General features: G+C 41.3%; 1 long non-coding RNA gene across 3 annotated transcripts in view; it reads left to right on the forward strand.

The window, feature by feature from the left end:
• LOC145521162 (uncharacterized) overlaps positions 1–19561 on the forward strand; it is a 483033-nt gene that overhangs the window by 84488 nt on the left and 378984 nt on the right. The window lies entirely within an intron of this gene.

A 19561-nucleotide genomic window follows, 5' to 3' on the forward strand; every position in this document is an offset into this window, starting at 1 on the left:
AAAGGTTGGCACACGTATTGATTTTTATGTAGGCCAATGTTGTGGAAAGATTAAAGCCAATGTTGTGGAATAGGGGAGTTCTCTTAGGCTTTCCTCCTTTGAATTTCCCCTGTTGGACTGGTTCCCTCCATGGGAAGGCCATGGGGCAAGGGAGAAATCTTTCCAAGGTCTTTTAAATGTTTTTGTTTTGATCCTTATGTTGGAATATTCCATAGTCTGGAACTGTCTCTTTGACTTTGCAATGTCTGTTATCACTGTGCTTGCTGTGGTCAAGAAGACCTACTATGTAGCACCTTGTAGCTAATGGTCAGTGGCAGTGCTATATAAGGGCTGTCTCTTTTCATTGTTATTGTATTTATTTGGGGATTATAGGAACAACCTGTGCAGTGGTAGAGAAATTCCTTAGTTCCTCAAAGATAAGCAAAGAGAGTGTTATTCATTTAGGTATAATAAGAGCTCCTCTTTGGTTCACCCAAATAAACTTGGGTTTATATTAGAGAAACGATGATATTTAATCTAACAGTAATTCATTCAAATTACAAACTCTTAATAATCTTTATTGATTTAATTTTCTTTCTTGGTGTTAGTTGAGAGTTTATCCCTTTTTATTTGTCTCTGTATGTGGCAGAGTCAAGCTGGGAACTTCACAGAGGGGCTAACAGGAAAGAGTTGCTAAAGGAGATTGGCTGTAATACCCCATTGGCAGTGGGGGAGGAGAGAGAGCTGTGGATGTGTTTCTATTTAAATGGAGAGAGTGTCATATCCCTTGGTTACCTGAGCTTAAGAATGCCCCAAACTACCCCCAGGAAAGAAAATCATCAAGTTCCAACTAGTTGAACAAACAATCAAAATTGTAAACAACAGATCTTTGCTAGGGTTTGTTTATATCCCATGTGATATTATGGGATTATATAAAGAATGACATGGAATTTAATGGCCAACTTGTCCTTTAGCTTGTTACCTTTGCATGCAGCTTCATCATAGTCCTAACTTTCAACAGATGCTCAAGAAGGCATGGGGAAGATACAATTTTACTGTATAAGTAGGGTTGGGTGAAAGTAGAAAATGTCAAAGGGAGACAGAGCACAATCTGAGAATGCTTTCATGGTGTACATATTAGTTATCTACTGCTGTGTAACACATTACAAAACTTAGCAGCCTAATACAATCAACATCTATTATGTCTCGGTTTCTGTGTACAGGAATCCTTACATGGCTTAGCTGCAAGCTTGCACCACAGCTTCTCTCACAAGACTGCAATTAAAGTGCCGGCTGGGAATGCAATCTTGTCTGGAGACTCAACAGGGAGTTGTTGTTCAGTCGATCAGTCATGTCTGACTCTTTGCAACCACATGGAGTGCAGCACACCAGGCTTCCCCGTCCTTCACCATCTCCCAAAGTTTGCTCAAACTCATGTCCATTGAGTCGGTGATGCCATCCAACCAGCTCGTCCTAGGTCACCCCCTTCTCCTGCCTTCAATCTTTCCCAGCATCAGGGCCTTTTCTAATGAGTCAGCTCCTTGCATCAGGCTCTTTTGCATCTCCAATACATGCCTAGTATTGGAGCTTACCCTTCAGCATCAGTCCTTCCAACGAATATTCAGGGTTGATTTCTTTTAGGATTGACTGGTTTAATCTCCTTTCAGTCCAAGGGACTCTCAAGAGTCTTCTCCAACACCACAGTTCAAAAGCATCGATTCTTTGGTGTTCAGCCTTCTTTATGATCCAACTCTCACATCCATACATGACTACTGGAAAACCCACAACTTTGACTATACAGACTTTTGTCAGCAAAGTAGTGTCTCTGCTTTTTAATACACCTTCTAGGTTTGTGTGGTTGTTGGCAGGACTCAGTCTTCCCTCAGTTTCTTGCCCCATAGCCCTCTTCATAAGGCTTCTCACAGCATGGGGTCTGACTTCAGGCAGAGCCAGTAAGAGAGGGCATGTACTATGGAAGCCACGGTCTCTTTGCAACTTAATCTTGTAAGTGACATATTAACATTTCTTCTGCATCCTATTTACAGAAGTGAGTGTGTAGTTTCAACCTATACTCAGGAAAAAGGAGTGCATAAAGTCATGAATATCAGAAGGTTGGGGTCAATGAGGGTCATCTTAGAGGCTGTGCCCCACAGTTTACTATAGTTCCCATTTCAGAGGAAAATTGAACCACTGTTAGTTTATATAAATTATCTGTGTATGGATAGAAGTTACTGATTAGATGAAGAAAATGCCATTTCTGAACTAAAATTATTGTGTGGCTAAATATATTGGAGCATGCTCTGATAATTGCTTGAAATCTTTCTATCTTTTCAGGTTTCTATCCCTTTCAGTAAATATTGTTCCTTGTTTTATCCTTTACCAAGGTTGATGACCTGCTCATTAGTCTGAATCCCGTATCCCTGACCCTTTGCATCATTTTCCCATATTAAATATAATCTATTCTTGTTTTTTTTTTAAGCACAGTTTTAAAAGATGACAAATTAAAAATATGGATTAAAAAATTAAAAATTCTGACAAATTAATTCAGAATGAGGTTTTGGCAAATAATAACTTTTTAATGCCTTTACCTCTTTGAGTCATAACTGTATTTTGTCATGGAATTTCCCTATAGGCTCCTCATTCTTCAAGTTCTCAAGTCCTTAGATGTCACCTTCTCAAAATGGTCTTTCTTGACCATCCTCCTTAAGTAGTCCCCACACCCCCTCTGTTTTTTCTTCCCCTCACATCATCCAGTTTATACCTTCCTAACACTAGACCATTCAGGTATGACCTAGATCAAATCCCTTATGAGTATACAGTGGAAGTGACAAATAGATTTAAGGGACTAGACCTGATAGACAGAATGCCTGATGAACTATGGACAGAGGTTCGTGACATTGTACAGCAGACAGGGATCAAGAAAATCCCCATGGAAAAGAATGCAAAAAAGCAAAATGGCTGTCTGAGGAGGCCTTACAGATAGCTGGGAAGAGAAGAGAAGCGAAAAGCAAAGGAGAAAAGGAAAGATATTCTCATCTGAATGCAGAGTTCCAAAGAATAGCAAGGAGAGATAAGAAAGCCTTCCTCAGCGATCAGTGCAAAGAAATAGAGGAAAACAACAGATGGGGAAAGACTAGAGACCTCTTCAAGAAAATTAGAGATACCAAGGGAACATTTCACGCAAAGATAGGCTTGATAAAGGACAGAAATGGTATGGACCTAACAGAAGCAGAAGATATTAAGAAGAGGTGGCAAGAATACACAGAAGAACTGTACAAAAAAGATCTTCACGACACAGATAATCACGATGGTGTGATCACTCACCTAGAGCCAGACATCCTGGAATGTGAAGTGAAGTGGGCCTTAGAAAGCATCACTATGAACAAAGCTAGTGGAGGTGATGGAATTCCAGTTGAGCTATTTCAAATCCTCAAAGGTGATGCTGTGAAAGTGCTGCACTCGATATGCCAGCAAATTTGGAAAACTCAGCAGTGGCCACAGGACTGGAAGAGGTCAGTCTTCGTTCCAATCCCAAAGAAAGGCAATGCCAAAGAATGCTCAAACTACCGCACAATTGCACTCATCTCACATGCTAGTAAAGTAATGCTCAAAATTCTCCAAGCCAGGCTTCAGCAATACGTGAACCGTGAACTTCCAGATGTTCAAGCTGGTTTTAGAAAAGGCAGAGGAACCAGAGATCAAATTGCCAATATCCGCTGGATCATCGAAAAAGCAAGAGAGTTCCAGAAAAACATCTATTTCTTCTTTATTGACTGTGCCAAAGCCTTTGACTGTGTGGGTGACAATAAACTGTGGAAAATTCTGAAAGAGATGGGAATACCAGACCATCTGACCTGTCTCTTGAGAAACCTGTATGCAGGTCAGGAAGCAACAGTTAGAACTGGACATGGAACAACAGACTGGTTCCAGATAGGAAAAGGAGTACGTCAAGGCTGTATATTGTGACCCTGCTTATTTAACTTATATGCAGAGTACATCATGAGAAACGCTGGGCTGGAAGAAACACAAGCTGGAATCAAGATTGCCAGGAGAAATATCAATAACCTCAGATATGCGGATGACACCACCCTTATGGCAGAAAGTGAAGAAGAACTAAAGAGCCTCTTAATGAAGGTGAAGGAGGAGAGTGAAAAAGTTGGCTTAAAGCTCAACGTTCAGAAAACCAAGATCATGGCTACTGGTCCCATCACTCCATGGGAAATAGATGGGGAAACAGTGGAAACAGTGTCAGACTTTACTTTTTTGGGCTCCAGAATCACTGCTGATGGTGACTGCAGCCATGAAATTAAAAGGCGCTTACTACTTGGAAGGAAGGTTATGGCCAACCTAGATAGCATGTTTAAAAGCAGAGACATTACTTTGCCAACAAAAGTCCGTCTAGTCAAGACTATGGTTTTTCCAGTGGTCATGTATGGATGTGAGAGTTGGACGGTGAAGAAAGCTGAGCGCCGCAGAATTGATGCTTTTGAACTGTGGTGTTGGAGAAGACTCTTGAGAGTTTCTTGGATTGCAAGGAGATCCAATCAATCCATCCTAAAAGAGATCAATCCTGGGTGTTCATTGGAAGGACTGATGTTGAAGCTGAAGCTCCAATACTTTGGGCACCTCATGCGAAGGGTTGACTCATTGGAAAAGACCCTAATGCTGGGTAGGATTGGGGGCAGGAGGAGAAGGGGACGACAGAGGATGAGATGGTTGGATGGCAACACCGACTCGATGAACATGGGTTTGGGTAGACTCCGGGAGTTGGTGATGGACAGAGAGGCCTGGCGTGCTGCAATTCATGGGGTCGCAGAGAGTCGGACACGACTGAGCGACTGAACTGAACTGAACACTTCCCATTACTTGAGAGTATCCATCTCATTTCCATGTTTGAGTATTGCCTCTCTCCTATCACTAGAATTTAAGCTCAGTGTAGACATTGTCTTTTTTTAAAAAATTGATTAATTTATTTTAATTGGAAGATAATTACTTTACAATATTGTGATGGTTTTTGCCATACATCAACATGAATTAGCCACAGGTGCACATGTGTCCCCCCATCCTGAACCCCTTCCCATCTCCGTCTCCACCCCATCCTTCTGGGTTGTCCCAGAGCACCAGCTTTGAGTGCCCTGCTTCATGCATCAAACTTGCACTGGTTATCTGTTTTACATATGGTAATATACATGTTTCAGTGCTATTCTTTCAAATAATCTCACCCTCGCCTTCTCCCATAGAGTCCAAAAGTCTGTTCTTTACATCTGTGTCTCTTTTGCTGCCTTGCATTTAAGATCATTGTTACTGTCTTTCTAAATTCCATATATATGCATTAATATGCAGTATTGGTGTTTCTCTTTGTGACTTACTTCACTCTATATAAAAGGCTCCAGTTTCATCCACCCCATTAGTTCAGTTCAGTCGCTCAGTCGTGTCCGACTCTTTGCGACCCCATGAACCACAGCACACCAGGCCTCCCTGTCCATCACCAACTCCCAGAGTCCACCCAAACCCATGTCCATTGAGTCAGTGATGCCATCCAACCATCTCATCCTCTGTCGTCCCCTTCTCCTCCTGCCCTCAATCTTCCCCAGCATCAGGGTCTTTTCCAATGAGTCAGCTCTTTAGAACTGACTCAAATATGTTCCTTTTCATAGCTGAGTATTATTCCATCATGTATCTGTACCACAACTTCCTTATCCATTAGTCTGTGGATGGACATCTAGGTTTCTTCAATGTCCTAGCTATTGTGAACAGTGCTGCAGTGAATATTGGGGTACATGAGTCTCTCAGTTCTGGTTTCCTTGACATGTATGCCCAGCAGTGGGATTGCTGAGTCTTAGGCCAGTTCTATTCCCAGTTTTTTAAGGAATCTTCAAACTGTTCTCCATAGTGGCTATTCCAGTTTGCATTCCCACCAACAGTGTAAGATGGTTCTCTTTTCTCCACACCCTCTCCAGCATTTATTGTTTGTAGACTTCTTGATGGCAGCCATTCTGACTGGCGAGAGATGATACCTCATTGTGGTTTTGATTTGCATTTCTCTAATAATGAGTGGTGTCTAGCATCTTTTCGTGTGTTTATTAGCTATCTGTTTGTCTTCTTTGGAGAAGTGTCTGTTTAGTTCTTTTGCCCACTTTTTGATTGGGTTGTTCATTTTTCTGGTATTGAACTGCATGAGCTGCTTGTATATTTTGGAGATTAATTCTTTCTCAGTTGTTTCATTTGCTATTATTTTCTTGCATTCTGAAGGCTGCCTTTTCATCTTGCTTATTGTTTCCTTCATTGTGAAAAAACTTTTAAGTTTAGTTAGATCCCATTTGTTTATTTTTGTTTATATTTCCATTAGTCTGGGAGGTGGATCATGGGGGAACTTGCTGTGATTTATGTCAGAGAGTGTTCTGCCTATATTTTCCTTTAAGAGTTTTATAGTTTCTGGTCTTACATTTAGATCTTTAATCCATTTTGAGTTTATTTTTAACATTGCTTCTTTGTTTACTGTTATATCAGCAATGTGTGTGCTAAGTCACTTCTGTTGTGTCTGACTCTTTGTGACCCTATGGACTATAGCCCACCAGCTCCTCTGTCCATGGGATTCTCCAGGCAAGAATACTGGAGTGTGTTGCCATGCCCTCCTCCAGGGGATCTTCTTGACTTAGGGATTGAACTTGCATCTTCTACGGCTCTTGCATTGCAGGAAGATTCTTTACCACTGAGCCACCAGGGAAGCTCTATATCGTCAATACTTAGTTCTTATCTCATAAGAGGAACTCAAGAAATATTTGTTGAATGAATGAATATGGATTTTAGGAACCAGAGCAGGAACAGGGAGAACTGTTTTTACCCAGGCAAGCCTTTAGGTATTCCTTCCATCACACCTATCTCCTTCAACCTTGTGTTGAGTTTTTGACTCAAATAGTTCTAGAGTAGGCTGTAATGTGTTCAGTTGACAGGACTGGACCTATGAGTATGAGAATATCAGCTATAATGGGGTGTTAATAATAGCTGCTATGGTTAAGAAGGCTCATAAATGTGTACTTAGAATACCTTCTAGCCTTAAAAGCTATGAATCTATGATTCTTGTTTTGACCAAATAATTTAAAAAAAAAAGAAAGAAAATGTGAAGCTTTGGCAGAAGGAACCACTCACCTTTGTAATCCAAGTGTCTTCTGATTTTTACAGTGATGGTTCCTGCTATTAGGTATAATGACCATATTCTGGGGACCTTTGAATTATTGTGGAACAGTATAGAAAATGACAGAGAATATAAGCAAAGCTCAGGCTTCGTAGGTGGTGCTAGTGGTAAAGAACCCACCAGTCAGTGCAGGACACATAAGAGACGTGGGTTCTATCCCTGAGTTGGGAAGATCCCACAGAGGAGGGCATGGCAACCCACTCCAGTATTCTTGCCTGAAAAATCCCCATGGACAGAGAGGAGCCTGGCAGGCTACAGTCCGTAGGGTTGCAAGGAGTTGGAGTGACTGAAGTGACTTAGCATGCATGTACAAGCAAACCATAGGGAACCACATTCCAATAAATCTGTAGAGGAAAATTGCTTCAGGTTGAGATTTAAAAAAACACCTGTCGAGAATGGTCCTGCCCTGAATAGAGCATTTAAAAAAAAAAAAAAAAAATCTTATGCTTTCCTTGCTTTGGTTTCATTTTCACCCAATGTGGAGCCTGACTTGATAGTCCTGTATTGTGTTTTAATATAGCTCATGACCGTATTTCTTTTCCATTGCAGCAAAGTGAGTTGAAAGCTTGAAGGATTTCTCCTGCAATAATTCCCCAGATCTCATTCCTGGTCAGCACCGTGCAGCTCATTTCCATTAAGCAGATAGTCCTCCTTTTTCTTCTTTGCTTCCAGACTCATAATTCTGTGCTTATCTGCACTGAACTTCATTTGCATTTATTAGCTGGGTAGGTACTTGAAATGTCTAAAACCCTTTTATCTGCCTTCTTTGTTTCTCATTATTTGCTGTCTCTTCCAATTTAGTATTAACTGCAAACTTGAAATGTTTCTTCTGAAACTGTTGTTCAAATTCTTTGCATACCAATGTAGGGCCTGAAACTGATGTCTGCTGGGATCCCAGTCAGTAACCTGGTTCTGCTTTAAAAAATAACTTCTCACTTTTTACTTTCCTCGCTTGACTAACTGAGGTATGACCTGTTAATGTACATTTGTCCATATGGTGTTTTGTTGGACATTTGAACCATTGAGCCTCTCCACTATGGTAGATGGAGCTCTGAGGAGCAGCACATGACCAGGCAGGGGCTGCCTGCCCTCATGAAGTGCGCAGACTGTTTTGTGCAGAGATGTCTATGTTTTCCATACCATTTTGCCCTCTGCTCAAGCCCAACAATTTTCATGAACTTCAGTTTTTTTAGGATTTGGGCCTTCATTGAATAATATAATACAAGATGACATTCTAAAACTCAGAATTATTTTAAAAAGCCATTGTTTACTGTATTTATGTTTTCCTTTACAAAGGCCCATGGGAGAAATTACCTTCAGATTTCAGCATCAGGAATAATTCTCCTGAACCACTGATTTGTTTTTAATCATACGTTGTGATTGGAGAATATCTTCTACCCACCTTTGTGTGTTGTCTGCCAAGTAACTTGCAGGCACATTTGTAATTCACTCCCAGAAAAAAAACCAGACCTTACTGCAGACCTTTAAATACTTCTCTCACTAGGGATTTTAGCCTGTCTCTTCTCGGCTTTCATACAATAGCCTCATAATCTCTGTCATCCACCATCTAGAATTCCTTCATTAGCTGTGAGAAAACTGAAGTCTTATTCCTTTTATGTATTTTTCCAAACTGTCCAAGATCTTTCCCATAACATGACAAATTAGAAGTAAATAAATTATTTATATGAGGTTGGGGGGCTGTTTGAGGCATGGGTTTGCATCACTTCATTCTCCCCAACTGGTGTTCTGAGATGAGCCTGAACAATTCGAATAGCTGTGGGGACTTGAATAAGTCACATGCATGTGTGTATATGCTCAGTAACTCAGTTGTGTCCAACTCTTTGTGACCCCATGAACTGTAGCCTGCCAGGCTCCTCTGGCCATGAAATTTTCCAGGCAAGAATACTGGAGCAAGTGCCATGCCCTCCTCCAGGGGATCTTCCCCACCCAGGGATCAAACCAAGTTTTCTGCGTCTCCTGCATTAGCAACAGGTTCTTTGCCACTGAGCCACCTGGGAAGCCCCTTAAGAAGGGAGACTGAACAGGAAACCAGCTGTGAGGGTCTTCTGTGAAAAGGCTAAGAGAGAGGCAAAGGCAGGCTGTTAGGGCCACCAGAGGAAGATGCCAAACAAACTTCAGGAGCTGTTGAAGAGGTGGAAAGAAGGGCATGTGAATGGCATTTAGAAGAGCAGGAAGGAGTTAGTCAGGAAGGCACTTTTAATGCCTGGAAACTGCATTTGCCAACATACTAAGACATGAAAGACTAGTGCCTGTTCAGGGCAGCAGTAGTATTTTTATCTCTTTGGGTTATGGAGCAGGTGGAAAGTGAGACAGGAGGGTCCCCAGAGACTGCTTAGTGAAGGGTTGTGTGTGCTCTGCTGAGACATTTGGACCTCATTCCACAGATCACAGTGATCCACTGAGGGAGTTTAAATGATGTGAGCAGAAGTGACCAGATTTGAAATTTAGAAAGAGAGCCCTCTTATATTAGTATGGTTGATAGATTCTAGAGGTTAGATAAAAAAAATCAGGGCAGTTTTTCATCTCATCCCTAGAAACGTGTAGGAGTTACCTAGACTTCTGATGTGAATGAAGTGGTGAAGAGTGGCAGTGCCATTCACTATGAAAGAGAATGCAAGGGAGGGGCAGCTTGTAAGAGAAATGAAGTCTCTGTTGTCAACAGATCGAATCTGAAGGGCTATTAGGATACTTATGTTGGGATGATCCAGACTGTTTTAAATAATAGCCAATACTTACTGAATATGTAAGTAAAGCGCCAATTGTTTTAACTGCATTACCTCATCTAACCCTTGGGATCAGCTCTATTATCCTATTTCTAGATGAGAAAATGAAGCCTGGAAAGATTAAGTACCTTGTTTAATATCATAGAGCTGGGAAGGGGCTGAACTCCAAATCCCACTTTTAACTACAATTATGTTCTGATTGGAGCTTATGAGAGAGGTTGAGATGAACATGTACAGCTGGCATGTTATGTTCACAATGACATGGCTGAAGATGGAAGCCTTGGAAATACCAATATATTGGGGTCCAGCAGAAGAAGAGTGGCTTGTGAAGGATGCAAAAAGCAGAGGAAACGGGAAGGGAGAACATGAGGAGAGAGTGTTATATCAGGAACACTGACACCACCAGACTCTGGCAGTGTCATTGTAGGCAATCTATACATTATCTCTAAGGCTTTGCTGATTTTCTATGTGAAATGGAGATAACGTTACTATCAAAGCTTCCCTTGTGTACTCATCAAGATGCATTTGTCAAGCACTTGATCTACTGTGTGGCACATAGTAAGTGCTCAGTAAATGGTGGTGGTTTTGTTGCTAAGTCATGTCCAACTCTTGCGACCCCACGGATTGTAGCCTGCCAGGCTCCTCTGTCCATGGGATTCTCCAGGCAAGAATACTGGAGTGGGTTGCTATTTCCTTCTTTGTGTGGCACATAGTAAGTGCTCAGTAAATGGTAGCTACTGCTATTATAATGGAAAAAATTTAAGCAATGGAAGAGTTTTAAGAAAGAGTAGCCATTACTTTTAAATGCTGCAAGCAGTCATGTTAGTAAGGGAGATAGCATAACTTGTGGGATAGAAACACAGAGAGCAGAATTCAAGAGTTTTGGTAACTATGAAAACAGCAGGAAAAAATTTCCCTCAGTTATGCATCTTCTATTAATTTTACATTACGGAGAAGAAATACCTTGGTATCAGTTTTCTTCAAAATCAATCGCAGTGAATTCTGTGAATTATGAATGCCGATACAAATGAAATGAAACGTCGATCATTTATAATTACTTGAAAATAACACTGCATTGAAAAAGTGTTAAGACAGTCTCATTATGTAGAGTATTAAAACTTGCTGTACATCTATTAATCAAGCAGAGGATTTGGCAAAGGACAAAGGCAAGTATAGTTTAGGATTTAAATTATCCTTTGTTATAGGATTCCCTTCCGACTCCTTCTTCATGGTATCATTTTACAGAAGTAAGAAAGTTCAGGACCCCCCCCAAATCAAAAGAGGCATTCATATTTGAGTGACCATTTTACTCCTGATAGAGTCTTTGACATTGAACAGTTTTCTTTAACTCCTCATCACACATATTCTCATCTGTGAAAACCAAAGGATACATTTAAGATTTGTATATACAGTTTCTCAATTGGCAGATCATAGCAGCTAGTTAACAAAAATACACTGTAGGCCAAACAAGTCATATTTGTGGACAGAATTTTGTTCCCAGACCACCGATTTGAAAATATGGTTCAGACAAATTCTGAGATTTTAGTTAGAAAGGATTTAGAGAGCCCTCTGTGTGCTTAGATCATCAGGCACTCTGTCTATCAGATCTAGTCCCTTAAATCTATTTGACACTTCCACTGTATACTCATAAGGGATTTGATTTAGATCATACCTGAATGGTCTAGTGGATTTCCCTACTTTCTTCAATTTAAGTCTGAATTTGGCAACAAGGGGTTCATGATCTGAGCCACAGTCCACTCCCGGTCTTGTTTTTGCTGACTGTATAGAGCTTCTCCATCTTTGGCTGCAAAGAATATAATCAATCTGATTTTGTTGTTGACCATCTGGTGATGTCCATATGTAGAGTCTCCTCTTGTGTTGTTGGAAGAGGGTGTTTGCTATGACCAGTGTGTTCTCTTGGCAAAACTCTATTAGCCTTTGCCCTGCTTCATTCTGTACTCCAAGGCCAAATTTACCTGTTACTCCAGGTATCTTTTGACTTCCTACTTTTGCATTCCAGTCCCCTATAATGAAAAGGACATCTTTTTTGGGTGTTAGTTCTAAAAGGTCTTGTAGGTCTTCATAGAACCGTTCAACTTCAGCTTCTTCACTGTTACTGGTCGGGGCATAGACTTGGATTACCATGATTTTGAATGGTTTCCCTTGGAAATGAAGAGAGATCATTCTGTCATTTTTGAGATTGCATCCAAGTACTGCATTTTTGGCTCTTTTGTTGACCATAATACATGAACCGTGAACTTCCAGATGTTCAAGCTGGTTTTAGAAAAGGCAGAGGAACCAGAGATCCAATTGCCAACATACACTGGATCATCAAAAAAGCAAGAGAGTTCCAGAAAAACATCTATTTCTGCTTTATTGACTATGCCAAAGCCTTTGACTGTGTGGGTGACAATAAACTGTGGAAAATTCTGAAAGAGATGGGAATACCAGACCAGCTGACCTGCCTCTTGAGAAACCTGTATGCAGGTCAGGAAGCAACAGTTAGAACTGGATGTGAAACAACAGACTGGTTCCAAATAGGAAAAGGAGTGCGTCAAAGCTGTATATTGTGACCCTGCTTATTTAACTTATATGCAGAGTACATCATGAGAAACACTGGGCTGGAGGAAGCACAAGGTGGAATCAAGATTGCTGGGAGAAATATCAATAACCTCAGATATGCAGATGACACCACCCTTATGGCAGAAAGTGAAGAAGAACTAAAGAGCCTCTTGATGAAAGTGCAAGAGGAGAGTGAAAAAGTTGGCTTAAAGCTCAACGTTCAGAAAACTAAGATCATGGCATCTGGTCCCATCACTTCTTGGATCAATCCTGGGTGTTCATTGGAAGGACTGATGTTGAAGCTGAAACTCAACACTTTGGCCACCTGATGCGAAGAGCTGACTCATTGGAAAAAACCCTGATGCTGGGAAGGATTAGGGGCAGGAGGAGAAGGGGATGACAGAGGATGAGATGGTTAGATGGCATCATCAACTCGATGGGCATGGACTTGGGTAGACTCCAGGAGTTGGTGATGGACAGGGAGGCCTGGCGTGCTGTGATTCACGGGGTCTCAAAGAGTCGGACATGACTGAGCTACTGAACTGAACTGAACTGTGTGCTTAGCCTGCAAAATGATGCCAGACTTGGCATAGATAAAGGAATGTCTCTTTACATCTCTCGCTTCCACAGCCATGTCTGTGGAACTGCTACAGTTTCTTGATCAAGAGGAACAAGCAGACGTACAGCACTGAACCCAATAATCTGAAGGCCTGCAACCCTTTCGGCAATGAGGGGCTCATTCACTACAAGAAGGTGGGAGTGGAGCCAGTGACAGAAAGCAAAGCGGTCATGTTGGTGTAGTGGAGATCCAGCCAGAGCAAACTGGCCACTTCTTGAGGCGGACAACCATCAACAAGAATTTCGGGGCCACCCTTAGCAGCATCTGGCGTAAGAACAAGTGCCGCACAGATTTGTGCATGGCTGCCGTCTGCAGAGTCAGCGCTATCCAGTGCAGCTTGAAGCCTGTGATGGTGAAGAAGTGGACACCGTGCCCCCACCATATTCTCCCCCAACCCCCGCGCCGCCTCCAACCACCACAAGAGCTCCTGAGAGAATTTTTATTTTCTTCCCCAAAGAAATAAAGCTGTCAGCAGACTTTCCTCAACCAAAAAAGAAAAAAAGGGGTGGGGGGCGGTGTACTGAAGATGTTTCAGGCAAAGCTTTTTGCCTCAAGGGAGCTATAACCTCCTTGGAAAGACAAGATTTACCAATGAGAAACTTGGAATACAGAGTTCCGAAAGAAGGGCTTTCCTTATATACTTAAGAGATCTGAATCTTAGGAAGACCTAGTGAGTAGCAGAGTTGGTTCTTGACCCAGTCTTTCTGAGCCCTCCCCAAGGTATATTCCATAGATGGTGGGTTTTCTGGTGATAGTGATGCTGTTGGAAGTTCAGAGTTGAGAGAGGGGTTTGGGACTGAGATCTTCATCAAGGACATATGGGTAGAGTACTGGAGGATGAGAGGCTTAAGGGGAAAACATGGAATAAAAGCAAAAGTAATACCAAATCAAGAGTGAAGAGTAAATGTGCTGTATTAAGGTGTATCAGTTGGGATCATTCAGGTAACAGGAATCATACCACTGTTTGGCAGGGAGAATGTGCTGTAAAGGGTTACTAGGCAGGTATTAGAGAACTGAAAAGGCCTAAGAGGATAAAGAGGTATCCTAGAGGCAGTAAACACAGGAAGCAGCCATTGCCTCTGGGGTTACCGAACAAACAGAAGCTGGGATTATTAGAGTTTAGAAGTTTAGAGGAGTGGCCCCAGGAAGGCAGGACTCAAACCTCAGAAGAGCGACTGCTGCTTGTATCTCTAAGGGAGAATGATAAGTTGGCTCTGGGAGTCTTAAAAAAAAAAAGAGCAAACTGAAACTGTTATTGCAACTGAAACCAACTAATTGCTCCTTCCAGGTTAAAGAAGTCTTGAAGATGTTGACAGAAGTAGAGAGAAATAGGAAAGAACAAGATTTTTTTCCTTTCCCAGTCCTTTCCCCTAATGTCTGTTATTGGCAGAGCCCTGGTAGGAAAACAGAAATGTGATTTCTGTTCCAGTTCCAGCACCAAGTTGAGAAGGATGAGTGAGAGGCTGAAAGATAAATGCTTCTGCGTGAACAGCATATGCGGTACCATAGGGCAGCAGCAAGAAACTTGATGGAGGGAGATGCTCTTGTTGGGTGTGGGAGGAGATAAGGCTGAGGGATTGACAGGGACTGGTGATGGACAGCCCTGAATGTTGAAAAGCGATATTGAGATTTGAATTTCATGAGATACTTGTAGACTAGGAGGAAAGACAGGATTCTGAATTATGACTGCATTGTAGTCATTCACTTGTGTTCTCTTAACAAAGCCATTCTTCTGTTTAGGTGAAGAGATGGCTAGATGAATGTTGGTTTTAAGGGGATGGCTCTTTCTCAGGAGCCGCTGCGAGAAAATTGTCACAAGTTAAGTGCTGAGGCATGGGAGGAAATCTTTGGTTAGCTGAGAGACATTGCTGTAATTCACAAGGTAGAATTTAATGTCGCGCTCCCCTTATTCTGCACATTAGGATGTACAGTTTTCCGTACTAGCCTATTGGCTTCCAAATAGAGAAATTGCATCACATTCACATTTGTGTATGCTGGGCACAGAAGATTGCCTGAAACATAGTAAGTCCTGAATAAATTTTAAGTAGCTCTACCTTTGTTTTGTAAATGATAAAGTGTCTACATCAGAGTCCAGACTGTGTATCCAGGTAAGAATCAGCGAATGTGTATTTGTCATTGGTAACATAAATGGATTGGATACAATGCCATAGGCTATCAAAATGTGGCAAGTTTTGCAAACATGTCTTGTATGTCAGCTTACTAGTGATTTTTTTCTGTGTAAAAATTCTCAAATCTTAGTAGTTTATGAAAGAAATAAGGTTTTATTTTTCCTTATTTTACAGGTCAGTGGCTGTGGGTTAATGATGGTGGCTTTGCTTCATGCTTCAGCTCTGATCCAGGTTGGGGTTTAAACTTTGGTTTGCTCTACACACTGTCTTAACTCTGGGATCAAAAATAAAAGCAAAACTTTTCTATGGAACAAACCCATTCTCATGACGATGGAGAACAGCCAGACTGAGCTGAATCAAACCACAAAATCACACTGAAACATGCATCGCAGAATGTGCTGTTTGCCAAAGCAAGTCATGTAGTCAATTCATAGAGTAGAAAAGTGCCGGAGTCCCGCTCCAGCTGGTCCAGGGGTCCCCAAGACATGAACGGTGTCGGTGAAAGGAAAAGAGACAGAGAGTTTTTTTGATGGCCTAAAGACCACAATCTTTATTGCTTTAGTCTCTATTTATATAGTGCATGATCTTCTACGTAATGATTCTGACAATATTTTTCCATTTAGATCAACATCCCCTGATTCTAAGATGTGTTAAAAGTTTTTTCTTAGTCTATTGTCACATTTTGGTTACATGTTTACCCCGAAACCTATTTTTATTTTACTAAAACATAATCTATAAATCATATTATTCCATCTGCTTATTTTGTACAGCCTGCTACTACAGTGAGTACAGCATCTTGCTTCAATGACTAAAAACTACAGTGGTGGCTAAGGGCAAAGTTTTTCATAGTACAGCCATTGTCAGTGGTGGCTTGTTTACCATCTACCCGCATACCACAAGACTATTTCTGGCAGGGGGAAGTCTTTTGCAGTTTACCTAGAAACTATTTACAGTACAATTTATATATATCTTTTCCGTTTATGCTTAGATTCTCAGGGGAAAAGGCAATTGGCTTAATTTCTGTAACTTTCCCTGATACATGACCCAAGTTTTCCAGTCATCAATAACAATTTCCTCATGAGGCCAGGTCACAATAGGCTTAGGGCTTGTTTTCCAAATGATCATGGCCTTATTCCCTGGCTGAATGTTAGGGACCCACCAGTCAGGGGCCTCAGTAGGTTTAATCATTTTTGGAATGTTTCTCTGGGGCAAGGGATCATTTTTCTTTTTATTGGGCTCTCATGATCTCATCATGGAAGCCGCTACAACTCCAGCCATCAAAGAATGAAACAGAGTTAGCCACAACAAAAGCATAGAAACAGGAAGGAGGGAAGGTTCCGATCCTGGAGAGAAACTGCTTTGCAGTTTCTTCTTGAGTGGTGCCGTGACTTTGTCATCCGGCAGTAGATCCAGAACGGCTCCCAACAGAAAGAAAGAAACACAGCTAGCTACAACAGAAGCATAGAAACAGGAAGGAGTGAAGGTTCCGATCCTGGAGAGAAACGCTTTGCAGTTTCTTCTTGATTGGTGCCGTGACTTTGTCACCCGGCAGTAGTTCCAGAACGGCTCCCAACATCAAAGTATATTTGTGTCACTAGGATGGGAAGGAATTAATGTTTGTAACAAAGAATATGACCTGTCAGAGTCCTTGTGGTGGTTAATTTGATATGCCAACTTGGCTAGGCAATGCCACTTGTGTGTTTGGTCAAACACTGATCTAGATGTTTCTGTGATGGTACTTGTAGGTGTGATTTATGTTTACATCAGTTAACTATATTTTTTAGAAAATTAAATTTCTATTTTGTATTGGAGTATAGTTGATTTACAACACTCTGTTAGTTTTGGGTGTGGGCTTCCCTGGTGGCTCAGTGGTAAAGAATCTGCCTGCCAATGCAGGAGCCACAGAAGACACAAGGTTGATATCTGGGTCAGGAAGATCCCCTGGAGGAAGAAATGGCACAGAGGAGCTTGGTAGGCTGCAGTCCAGAGGGTCAAATAGAGTCAGACACGACTGAGTACGCACTCATGTTAGTTTCAGGTGTGCAGCAAAATGACTCAGTTAACTTTAAGTAAAGAAAGGAGAGTCCTCTTGTCCCCTCCATAATATGAGAGGGCTGCATTCAAGCATCCAATCAATTGAACGCTTTAAGAACAAAAATTGAAGGTTTCTCAGAGAGAGGGAATTTTGTCTCAGGACTATAATGTAGAAATCCTGCCTAAGCTTCCAACCTGCCAGTCAGCCCTATGAATTTTGGACTTGCCAGACCCCACAACTGAGGGGTCAACTGACCTCATGAAACAAATGAGCCAATTCCTTTAAAGATGTCTATCTGTCCATCTATGTATGTGTGTATGTATATGTAAATAGGTATGTCAGGCTCTGGTAAGCCTGAAGTCACAGAACAGGTCATCTGAATGCTTCAGGACCCCAGCCTGGAATCTCCTGGGAAATAAATCAGGAGATGTTCCACTGTGGGAAAGGAGGGGAGAAACTGCATCTCAGGCCGCTCCCACCAATCCAGTCTATTTCTTGAAGAAGCCAGAATGAGCTAGTCTGTCCACCCACATGCTGTGACATGGGAGTGGTCACTAGATGTTTGCAAGATGATTGTACTCTCCCATGTCTAAATCCTGATTGTTTCACAGCCAAATGACAAAATGGAACATGCTTTTCATATATATATATATAATATATATATATATAAAGGGAAAGGAAGCTATATCTATTGGTAGTATTTCTCTAATGATCCCTGATTGACACAGTTCTGCTGTTCTTATTGTGCTGTTTTTCATTGTTGTTGTTTGTTACTTTGCCTGGTATAAAGCGGAAGTGAAGTGTACAAGAATATATTTCTTGTACTAGGAGGCCTTGGGCTCCCCCGGTGCCTCGGTAGTAAAGAATCTTCCTGAGGTGCAGGAGCAACAGATTTGATCCCTGGGTCGGGAAGATCCCCTGGCAGAGGGCATGGCAACCCACTCCGGTATTCTTGCCTGGAGAATCCCCATGGACAGAGAAGCATGGCGGGCTATAGTCTGTAGGGTCACAAAGAATCGGACACGACTGAAGCTACTTAGCACGCACACACGCACGCGCTAGAAGGCCTTACTTTTAGAGAGTGAAATTCTGGTTATTAATAGAGTCAAAGGTGGAAGAAATCGACCAGAACCTTAAGTGCTGAACTGTGGTTGTGATAATTGCTGAGAGGAGGAGAGGGTGCTGTGGGAGCCTGTTGTGAGAGAGCCTGACCCCCTCCCCACCACCTGGGACGTAATGGTGAGCTGAGGTGTAAAGCTCAGGGGCTGGGGGAGCAGGAGGGATGCTTCAGGCAGAGAGAATATATGTGAAGCACTTGGGGCAACAATAAGGTGGACTTATTTTGAGGACCTGAGAAAAGGCAGGCAAAGCTAGAGGTTTAAGAGTCAAAATGGAGGGGTAAGGGATGAGGCTGAGGGGCGAGCACGGTCTTTGTCATGCTCTGTGGTCCCAGTGGAGACTGTGTATGTTTCCTATGGCAACTGGAAAGCCACTGCAGCGTGTAAGCAAAGGTGGGACGTGCTTGTTGAAGGAATGAAGGGTCATTTGAGTTACAGATATGATAACAACAATATGGGGAGACTGGAGTTTTTGATGATTCTATATAACTGTCTTAATTTTAGAGGCTTATTTATTTCCTGTAGAATATATATATATATATATATATATATATACACACACACACACATACTTATATGTATTATATAATTATTTGTTGTTTTTGGCCTGTTTACTATAAATAGAAAGTCTTACGTGAGCATAAACAGAGATCAATGATTTATAAAAAATGAGAAACAGTACCACTAATCACAAATAAGTATGAAATGTATTTATTATTAAATTTGTTAAAGAAATAATTTTAAATCATTAGGAAAATATAAGTAAAAGAAGTTTTTCTAAAGTAATGACACAGATTTTATTATTGAAAGTTGATAATACATGTAAGGATTCCTAAAAAACTTCTCCAAAGATGCACATTATTATAAATATTACAAGCCATCAAAATATCTGCCCATTGTTCATAATGGATGGTTGAATCATATATAGTTATAGCTAATCAAAAACCATTACAAATGTATTTACTGTCTTCAAACACTTCCATATTTCATTACAAATGGCCGATTGAACACTTCCACATCCATTACAGTATTATATTCCCATTCAATTTACTGGTAAGATTTCTTGGACAGCTACAATTTAATAGTAGCTATTGTGCATTATAAATATTTCATCACTCTCTTTGGTAATCCATTTCTCATTTGCTTGCCAAAACTTATGAAGTGCTTATTAAACATTGAT

The sequence above is a fragment of the Giraffa tippelskirchi genome, chromosome 9 (assembly GCF_054371585.1).
Source record: "Giraffa tippelskirchi isolate mGirTip1 chromosome 9, T2T-mGirTip1v1.2.pri, whole genome shotgun sequence".
In the NCBI taxonomy this organism is placed as follows: domain Eukaryota; kingdom Metazoa; phylum Chordata; class Mammalia; order Artiodactyla; family Giraffidae; genus Giraffa; species Giraffa tippelskirchi.